Below are 11,594 nucleotides of genomic sequence, written 5' to 3' on the forward strand. Positions count from 1 at the left end.
CCAAATTAAATTCAGATGTCACCTTATTCCCTTGTCACTCTCTTATTTTTTTCGTGTCTTGTTTATTTTTGCCTTTATCCAATCTCTTTCCTGACGCTTCTTTGTGTGCGCACTTAATCAATTAATTATTACGTAAATATTTTACGGCTGAGAACACGGCGTGCTGTATTCTGTTTGACCTTGTAGACGGTTGATCGACGTGTGAACCACTTGAGACATATTATCATTCCTTTGTTAGGTTCCGTCGTAGCTTCTGACCGATTGATGCCGACAGGATTGTTGTTGTTGTTGAGGAAATCGATCATGCCCACTACTCATAGTGAGAGCAACATAGATAATAACATGCATACCACATATGCAAACAAGATGATATGACAATAAATTATAGAGGAGTGAAACAAATGAAGTAACACAATATGTTAGCATCACATAAAGAAAGTCACTCACCATTATAAACAACCTCAGTTAAATCTACATTGGCGTTGCGTGCCCAATGGAAGGGCCGTTGCCTGAATTATTCAACGGTATTGGTCAGGCTAACTAGTCAGTCTCGTTTGCATTACCTGCCACCCGTGCACTGTCGACGTAGTGATAATTGGTCTTAAAAGGTTAGGTGCAATTAGGCGAGATGAATGACCCGATCTAGCTAAGCTGTTTCACCCAGTAGTCAATGGAATATGTCGATCTAGCTGGTGATAGCTACTTACTTACAAGAAATACACTTTGGTTCCTGGGTATATATACACCTTATATGAGAAAACAAAATACAAAAAAAGTAAAAAAAATTAGAAGATTTTTCTGAAATAAAGTTGACTTACTTTTGCGCTAGTATATAAACTTTTACGAACAAAACCCAGCGTTGACTTCAGGGTCAAAAAACAAAAATTATTTGCTATTATAAGTCACTATTCACACTATTTTGATTGAAATTTTTGTTTTTTAAGAAGTCAACAGGGCTTTTTCTTTTTGTGGAATTTTTATTACAAGTACAATGGAATGTCAACTTTATTTCGAAAGTATATTCAGAATTTTTTATTTATTACTATTTTTCCATATAGGGTGTATATACACACATAGACCAAAAGTTCCCCTCCCTTACTTGACCATCAAATTTCACCCATCTCTAGCTAGCTAGTGTGGAAAATGAGTAAGGGGTTATCAACTCCTCACAGTGCTAGCTGGGCATGCACCTAATTAATCCCTGATGTACGTACGTATTACTGTACTCCCTCTGTAAACTAATATAAGAGCGTTTAGTTTACGGCGGGAGTACTAAATTTCATCTAGCTATAAAGTTTGTAAGAAACTTGCTGCGCAAATTAGTGAGGCAGTGCAATGCAAGCAAATAACGTGATGCACATAATGAAAGCAAAGAAGCTTTGGTTACAGCCAACGGAGTACGTAAGTAATTAAGCAGCAAAGCGGGTCGATCGATGGGATTAATGTAGTCCGCTCCGAAAGATCATGTGATCCGTTGGTTGTTAACTGGAGTGCGATGAGGCAGGCATCCATCATGTGATCCGTTGCATGGATAACTCTCAACCCAAGCCAACCCAGCTACTCCATCCGTTCTTTAAAGAGTGTATTTCCAACTTTATTGGAGGGTTAAACTATCTCAATGTTTGACCGAGTTTGTGCAAAAATATATCAATGTTTATGAAACCAAATAGGTATATGATGAAAATATATTTTATCATGAATCTAATGCTATTAATTTGATGGCATAAATGTTGGTGCATTATTGTATAAATACGGTCAAACATAAAAATGTTTGACTTTCCAACAAAGTTGGAAGTACACTCTTCAAAGGACGGAGGGAGTAGGTAATTAAGGCACATCGGCTTTTGCTCACTCACTTTGGCTTAACGGTCAAGCGAGACTGACATCATATATGCATATCGTAACGCCGTCCGCCCCGTTACTTGCTTTGCAGCGGCCACAGTTTCCGTCCGTCCATCCGTTAACTGACGGCCGCCGACGTTTTATCACCTCCATCAATCGGCACTAATTAAGCACAGCACGCGCAGCAGAGCCAAGATCAGTGATAGAATCATTACAACTAGTTACTTTTACCGGAGTCAAATTCGCAGCACTGTAAGCCGTCTAGTATGAATATATACCACCATTGGTTACTCAGGATCCAACGATTGTGACGTTTGTTACTACATATAACGTCGTGATCGATGGCTGGAATAAACTTTGATACTTGCGCATCAGCTCCAACTCAACTAGGCCGACCACCAAATAGAACAAACTCTCTCTCTCTCTCTCTCTCTCTCCCTCTCTCTCTCTCTGAGATGGAGTCCACAAGATTAATGCTTAGTGACAAGTTGCTTACGGGCCAACGATCATCTAGTACGTAGTAATTCCTTTGTAAATGAACTTAGCTCGTTAACTAGTCAACTTAATTACTCCCAAAGCTAATCAACTAAGCTGTTCCCGTCAAGTGTCAAGGAACATGAACACAACTTGGTTCATTACGCTGCAACCACGAAACACTCAACGTGAGGCCACAGCTCAATAGTAACTGGAGCTAGGATGAAAGACCAAGCAGTAGAAAGAGGGGGCTAACTAATTAATTAATACAGTACACCCATATGTACCGGAGGTAGACACATGCTGAATGAGTGGTTAAATTTTAAGACAACTTTAGAGCAATGTGTGTAGCTCCAAGTTAACTCCTAGACACTGGCATTCACAAACAAAAGAAAAAACACCCTATAGATACGGTGACACAAGTCGATTCGTAAGCACTCATCTAACTAAGATTGATCGTACACCTCAGCCAATCCGCAGGCACGAGGGAGGACTACTGATAATTTCAAAATAAGCTAGGTGATCGAGATTATCGATTCTCTTAGTTAACATGTTAAAAGAAATCTCTGTCTAAGCTGGCCGAGGGCGTGTAAACAATTGTACTACTCGAGCGGAGTACAACTTGTTAAGGAGACCTCTTACCTCTATGTGTGTGGATATTCTGAGGCACAAACATCACTTAAATACCTGTACCAATGAAACTGAATCGACAGACAGTGCTGCGACATACTCCTACTAAATAGTATGAATGATTAAGTAATCAAGACTGCTTAATCCCACTGAGATTAATTAATTGCACCCATCTTGATCCCATGTAGATGTTTATATCTGAAAGATCCAGCAATCGTTGGCCTTTCTTGTATTAAGCTGGTAGCAAAATGCACAGGGTGATAGTAGGATCAAGGAATAAGAGAAGAGGAAAGAGGAGAGAAACGAACGAAACAACATATTGGTGCAAGGGACCAAACGGAGGCATGTATAAGCAGTCCTAATCATACATGTAGATTTTTTTTTGCGCATTAATCATACATGTAGATGACAGGCACAAAAATATACACGTACTTGCAAGTGGGACCAGGCAAACTCCTACGTACGTACTCAAAATAATTAAAATTCTACTTCTGTCTACTTTGTCCTATGTCAAATTAATTTAAGTTTGATTAACTATATAGAAAAACATGCTAAGATTTACAAAACCAAATACACATAATATAAAAGTATATGTTTCATAGAAAGATGTCATGAGACTAATTTCGTGTTCCTAATGTTAATATTTTTTATAGACTTAGTCAATCATAAACAAGTTTGACTGATGACAAACCCAGAACTTCAATTTTTTTTTGGAAATGATGGTAGTACATATGTACAGATCGGTCGACGTATATTTTGTCAGTTTCAAGAAAACGTGGCTAACGTGGCTAACGATTAAAGAGCCTAACAATTAGTGGTGCCATAGCCATAGGGTTTAGGGGGATCCTGGTCGCTCACCCCCTGAAGACCGTTACGTAGCTCGTTAATTAGCTTATTGGTCATGACTACTCATGAGTAGTATGTGTACACACACACACACACACACATAACCAAGCACAAACATGGGAGACTGGGATGGATTCACTTACTGATTACGCGCACATGTGATGTGCCACCAACCAGCTGAACCCGGCATGGCAGCTCGTCATAGCTAACTTGTGAGCTTTATGTACTCCATGGCTTTCCATCCTGCTGAACCACTACTTTGTGGTGCTAGCTACATTCGTGCATGGCAAAATTTCGACCAATCGCACCGGTAAAAATTTGGCAGAAACTGAACTATGCATGATTAGCCCCTTTTAACTTGCCATCCATGGTTTATTAATCAACAAAGATGAAAACCAACAGAACCAGCAATGAATTACATATGTCTCTCATCATATACTGCACGTAGAATGTATTTCTTGCGCAACACATAGAGGAAGAAAAACACATTTTCTTCTAGAATAAAAATATATGCATATGACGGAACCCGTCGTCCATGCATATATTTTGTTGGTTGTGCTTGGACAACACATGCACTTTTCTTAATCATTTGCATCACGGCCTACAAGCTTAAGGACACCCCTCGTCCCCTCCACACTCCGGATTACTTGTCCAAACCTTCCATAAATACTTTTCACGACTAAACAGTTAATTATGAATATGACGGTAACATTGTGCATATTTTTGGTAATAAAACTAAAATACAAGTATGTTGTGTTACAGTTTGTTGGTTGTGCTAAAAAAAATGTCCATGCACAATACTTGGACCAAAACATTGATGGTGTACGTATATCATAACAACCCATGGTCTCTAAAGCAAAATATGCCATCGAATCTGTCTTGCGCCAACCTTAGAGCATTTGGACAATTGGAAGTATGCATCAAATATAAGGTCCTAAAAGTCGGGAGGTAAGGACCAGACAGGAGGGTAAGGGCCACCAATAACGTGGTATCCTAGTGAAGGGATCTTCTCCACGACGCCATAGTCGGTGTCTTGATCTTCCTTGCAATACATCCGGTTGCCACCTATAGATCTCGTCAGGTATGCTTTTCCGTCGAACTTCTTATCTGTGTTGATGGATAGGCATCGATGGTTTGAGTAGTAGATATGGTTTTTGTTTACGCCACCGCGGCCGCCCCTGGGCACGTGCACCACTCTCGAGGAGGAGGCTAGCCCCAAGAACAATGCGTAGTCGCCCAAGCTTTGCACCTCCAGCCACTTGTAGTCGTGTGTGTCGTCACTGTCAGCATCATCGGCTTGGGCGAGCTCAAAGACCTTGAAGAAGGGTTGGCAGTTTCCGGACCACTTGATCATGACCGCCATGGCCAGCTTACCATGCAGATCGAAGATGTAGCTAGCGTAATCATAGGAGCCCCTGCCCACGAATCCGGGGCCATGGCGCATTTGGACATTCAGCGGATGGGCGGCGGTGATCGTCGGCGCGCCGTCTTCCTTCTCGCCGATGTCGTACCTGAACACGTTCTCGCTGCCGCGCGCCATGCCGTAGAGCACCCCGCGGCAGAAGGCAACGTCGCCGAGTTGCTCCTTGTCGCACCGGTCCAGCGTCCACCCGCTGTCCGGGCAGCCGATCCTGCACAGCGCGAGGTTGCACGTGTCGGTGATGGCGGCCAGGATGCACCGGCCCGAGGTGGGGGCCTCGGAGAAGACGGTCTTCCAGACGAGGTACGGGTGCCCGCGGTAGCGCGGGCACGCGATGGTCCTCTGCTTCTCGGAGAGGGGCACCTCGGCGCCGGAGAAGAGGTTCGCGATGATGACGCGTGCCCTAAGGCGGCCGGCAGCGATCCAGCCGCCGTCGTAGGACCCGTTGAACCACGTACGGCGTAGGCTTGTCGGGAGCCTGACCTGTAGGACTCCGGCGTCCTCCGGGCAGTAGAACAGCTTATGCTTGTCCGGCGTGCTCCAGTCGCACGGCGAGAGGAGCAGCAGCGGCAGCGCGGGCGGCGGCGGGTGCCGGGACGCGGCGGCGCGCCACGATCTGCAGACTGCGGCGATGAGGACGCGGGCACGCGGGCATGCGACCTTGGAGCGGACCACCTCGAGGAGCTCGTCGGGGAGGTCGGACTACTGCGCGCTTGGCGCCGCTCGCCCCACGCCGCCGATCATCGGCATCGCAGATTTGTTAGTTAACCGATCGAGGCCAAAGTACATATTGTCTCCTAGGCCTAACAAGAGAGGGAGACCGTACACAGCACGTACGCACGATCGTATCCGAGCACATCTCAGTTGCAGAATCGAATTCGTAACATGCGCATAATAAACGGGGTCTGCTCGTTTTTCTCTCGTTCGTGGCGGTTGGAACCCTAGCCGCAACCAGGAGAGGCCATCTTCCAGTGCCTTCCTCCGGCGGCTCCCCTCCGCCGGCAACCTCGGTCGTCGGTGCTGAGGGGGGATCGCCGGATCCACGCGTGTGGATCATTTTTATTTCTTTGTAGTCTAGGTTTTTAGGTTGTTCATCGTCTTGGCCTAGGCGACGATGATGACGGCGCTGAATAAAGGTTCTTGGGATCCTTCCCTGACGTAGCCATTGGTCCTATGATTGAGGATGACTTTGGAAACTAGTCTGTTCAAGTAAGGATGGCGTAGCGGCGACGGCATCCTCGTGGTGGACCTGTGTCCTCGGGCTCTGCCGTTGCGATGACGTTTGCCCCAGCGTCGGCGTGGAGTTTGGGAGGTAGTCCACAAGCGAATGCAGATTGTGGTCTGCATCGACGAAACGTGTGCTGGGTTCGTGCTTCATGGATGGCAGGTATGGTTTCCTTCTTCGGCGTCTTAGACGTGGTGGGGTGTTAGATCTGGAGTTCGATGGCGTGTCCGGGGTGTTGCCCCGGTCTGATTCGTTCAACGGCAATGGCTTTATTTTTGGTGAGCCACTTTGGAGGTCCGCAAAGCTGCATATCAGCGATGGAGCCGTGTCGAGCTCGTTGAGGAGGTGATCCGTCATTCTTTTCTACGGTGGCTGCTGTGGTGGTGCGGGAGGCAGGTGACGGGTGCTGGAGTCAAGCTCAGAGATGTTCTACTATATTTTCAATTTTGTCATGTCGGTCCTTACGTGACTTGTACTTTATTCTTTATAAGATATGAATAGAACACATATTACCATGCAAAAAAAAGAATCGAATTCGTAACAATTATGTGTTCCTGCGGTTTCTTACTATGAAACACTTAAAACGAAAATAAAATCTTGCTTCTTGTACTCTGCACTGCAGAAAATGCAGAAATCTCTTGAAATTTGCTGCGTGGTTACGTTAGGGGTCCAGGGAAAACAGATCGCACCATTCCCAATCCATGTTGTGAACATTGATCTTTTTTTCCGCTCTCGCAAGGTGACTAGGGAAAAATTTCTTCTCTTCGATATTCGTCGACGAGCGCGTCGATTCGTCCCTTCTCCGCCTGCCGCTCTGGCGGCAGGTGGCGGGGTGGGTATTCCTAGTGCCTCGGCTTACATAGGTAGGGTTTTAGTTCTCACAAGGGCAGCGCTCGGACGGATGTGGCGTTTCTTCTTTGAGTCAATCTCCCCGGCTTCAATCCTCCTCAAGTTCGTTCGTGGGGATGGATTTGACGGAGCTCCAGTGTAGATTCCTGCCAGCTCCTCGGAGCAGCAAGGTTAGGGTTTCTCGTCGTGCATACGCAACGACGAGATTTGGTGTTAGGTTTTTTAAATCGATTCAAGGATTCAATGGCGACGACTGCGGCTCCCGAACGATGGTCCTTAGGGGCACATGCACGAAGACTTTCCGGCTGTCACCGACAAGGTCAGGCCGGCTCCCGTATGGGAGCGACGACAACAACGCATCGGTGGCTCGTTCTGGTGGCGTCAATGGTCGTTTGGTTGTCCATGTGTCTTGATGTAATTTTTATTATGTCTGGGGTGCTTTGTAATTCTGGTAAATCTTTATAATAGATCCGATATTTCGCAAAAAAGAAGAATCTAGGGAAGGCAATTGGTGGGCAAATTATGCAATGTAGATGCACAACTGACACATTCTATTGCAGTAGGACGATTGTTTCTTTATGGTAAATCATGTCCGAAACAATACAAATTATGTTCGATACGTTGACAACTCCAGCACTCGTCTCGCCGAAGCCGCCTGTGTGTGATAAAATTGCCGCCGGACACCAGCATATCCTAATTCACCTGTGGACAAGAACAACGACGATGAATTAACTTAATTAACTTAACTTTTACTAAAGCAAAATGCAACAAGAGATCAGATCCGAATAACATGAGCATTGTGGACTGAAGCTCCAAACGCAATGTCAGAAAAATAAACCACCAACGTTTGATCAAAGCAATGGATAACGAAAAGTAAAAGTCACATGATCAGGCCATGATGCAGGGCATCTCCCTTCGAGACGCAAAGAAAGCAGAGGTGCTTAATCAGCAAGCTTTCTTCACACGGTCAAGCCAATCATGATCACACCCTAACCAAAACGAAACTGGGCCAGCCAATGAGACAAGAAAGCTTTTCTAGAGTCGGCAAAAAAGAACAACTATTATATTATGGAAATGCTTTTAGAACCCCAAGAGACTATATTATTAGCTGGCGAAGAGTCGGAAAATCAGAATGTTCAACAAGAGAAGACCCCACAAAAACCAACAAGATCTTGATTGCAGTTGTTGTCTGCTATGATCAAGAATTGAGAGCTGAGGATTAAACCCTTTGGTACATGAAGAGAATGAGGTGAGATATACTATATTAGGGGTGACCTCTCCTATTTTTATTGTTTGGTGTTGGGTTTATGGCACTTGTCCTACCCGCCAGGTGTCGTTTTCTTTTTTGACCTATTTGTTTGTGTTTGCCATTGCAACTATGAAAAACAGGTTGGTGCATGATGAGCTCCAAGATGAGGCCTGGATCCGTGTTGTCACCAAGATGAATACAGTAGCCCAACTACGTGAATTCATTGAGCTGGCTTCGACCGTTACCTCGACCTCCCTCGACCCTAACACTCCGGACGCCATCTCCTGGAACTAGAACCCCAACGGCAAATATTTGGCTAGCTCGGCCTATCGGGCACAATTCCTCAGATCTTATTCAAGAATTTTCGGCGACAAAATATGGAAGGCGCATGCGGAGACAAAGTGCAAACTTTTCTCCTGGCTGGTCCTCCACAACCGGGTCCTTACGGCTAACGGACTCGCCTTGCATGGCTGGCCACATGACCCCGTCTGCCAACTATGCCTCCGCACGAACGAGAATGCAAAACACCTTTGCAGGACCCGCCTGTTCACTTCCGCAGTCCGCACCCTTATCCTGACTTGGGTGGGGGAGCCGCTTACGTTTTCTCTGGCTGCCGCTTCCCCCTCAATCGACGCCCGGTGGGATGCTGGCCCCAAAAACTCCGACAACAGTTTGAGAAGGCGACGCAATGGCTGCCTCGTCTATATAATGTGGCATGCCTGAAAGGAGAGGAACCGACGAATCTTTGAAGGTACAAGATTGACTTACATCGAGGTTGCGCACCTAACCTTCGAGGAGATCATGCAACTCGATATGGCCGTCCGACCAACAGCGACCCAAATTCATGAGTAGTTAGCATGCCGCACTTGGTGTGATCCTTCGGATCTTGGGGTTTCCGGCATGTCCCCTTTCAAAACATGCCACATTGTACATATTTCCCTCTACTTAATGAAAAGGCAGCTCTCCTGCTAGTTCCTCAAAATTTGTTTGAGGGTTTTCACATCACTTTGTATCAGTTCAGCCATTTGTGCCTTTATCTGTAAAGAGGGGAGAAAGCCTGCTTCGCGAGAACGATGGACGAGTGGCCAGTCTCTATTTCCACTTGAACTCCCTTTTCTTTTTTGATAAATGAATATGTATGTCTACACCCATCTCTATGAGCCTCGTTTGTGCTTGGTCCCGGCAGATCCAGCTAGTTTCCAAGTTTTATATGCATGCACACTTGGACACTTGTCCAATTATTTGTCTCCCTTTTTCCTTTCTGTTCATTGCTTTCACATCGAAAGGGACATGCAATGTGCATGTTCTCTATCCTTGATAATGTATTATTGTAGGACCAGTATAGTTTTTATGTGAAAAAATGGGATCATAAGTTATAGAGAAAAAATCATATCCTGTTGAAGAGAAAGAACAAATCCCACTGACTATTGACACAGAGAGGAAGGGAGCTAACAAAAGTAAGTCCTAATAAATTTGGCTAAAGGTTTCCAGATGACGTCACAAAGCTATAAAGACAAGTCCAATATCTAAAGAAAATATATCGAAAGAGGATGATGACATGCGTCGAGCATATCTAGATTGATTCGGCCTGAAATAATAACACATGACTCATGATACACAATATTTATTTTGGCATTAAGGCCAGTTTATTTGTCTAACACCAACAAAAACCCAAACAAACTTGCTTTAATATATATCAGCATCTGATCACATAGTCAAGTGGGGTTTATCTAGGGTTCCATCAGAAAAAAGCTTATGCTAACACTGATATTATTCTTTTATACGTGTGATTCTCAAACGTAGTTATCCATAACACAAAAATATGATGCTTGGCCTTCATTTAGGAATGTTCTTTCAGAATGTTCTCCAAGATATCATTTATATTAGAAAAAAATCTTGTAAGAGCCACTGAATCAAGGCGCCACTGAGTTATGCTGGATTAGTTTCGTTTGCCCTGTGTTCTAACCTTCTAGGAGGATTTCAACACATGTGTCATGTTGATGAAGGGAGATTTTATATTATACCCCCCCTGTAAAGAAATATAAGTTACTCCCTCTGTAAAGAAATATCACTAACATTTCTTTAGAGAGGGACAATTTTACATGCACTTCTCCTTTTGTCAAGAAAATTATGTTTCTGTGTTTCTCATTCATAGGGAACTCTTCAAAATAGATAAATCCGGTTGTATTAGCGTGAGAATAACCTAATCTAGCCATAAATTGACATAGGGTGTAGTGTATGTTCACCTGTTCAAGTATTCAGGTAAGATGTGGTGGCCGTGCATTCAACCGAACACGCCGTGGATCGCATGTACATGGCAGATGGCGCCCGAATCTCAGATGAGAAAGCAAGCCAAGTATACTTTGACGGCTATGGCTTTCGGAGCCAAATGCCCTCACTTTCTTCTTTATTTCTTCCTTTATCTTATCTCTTTCCTTGTACCGGTTTCTATATGCGCACTAGATTAATTGATTACTCCATAAGATGTTTTTGTTAGAAACATCCTTTAGTATTAACATAATAGGATCTTGATCTCCAGATTAGAACACCTCTTATACTAAAAATTTGGGACTCACCTTGACTTGCAGAAATCATTATTGGATAATCCTTGCAGGCTTCCATGAGTCTCCAGAGATGTGGAGTCCTTCCGATGAGAAAAGCAGCAGCAAGGTATATGGCAGCAGGGATGCAGCAGCGCCGCAGTCGAAGAGGAAGCCCATGGATGTCGACATCACTCCTCTCCTGATGGCCGCCGGTAGACGTCGGTCTTCCAGCCCCTAGAACAACTTTAGGATCGGGCAGTTTGGTCGATAGCCACGGTTTCTGTTAGCCTCTCTTACGTGCTATCCTTTTCTTTCTTTCTTCTATATCAAGTGCTGGGGCCGGGGACCAGGTCCGAAGTTGTTGGCCTAGAGGCCTCCGATCAAGGCTCCTACATGAAAGGTGTGGGGTGAAAAAACCTCCTGGTTTCTCTCGGGTTGTTACCTAAGATCAAATTCCAACATTCCCCCCCCCCTTGATCGTAAGGTTAACAAACATCATAAACCCACTCGTAACAG

The sequence above is a fragment of the Triticum aestivum genome, chromosome 3A, assembly GCF_018294505.1.
Source record: "Triticum aestivum cultivar Chinese Spring chromosome 3A, IWGSC CS RefSeq v2.1, whole genome shotgun sequence".
Lineage (NCBI taxonomy): Eukaryota > Viridiplantae > Streptophyta > Magnoliopsida > Poales > Poaceae > Triticum > Triticum aestivum.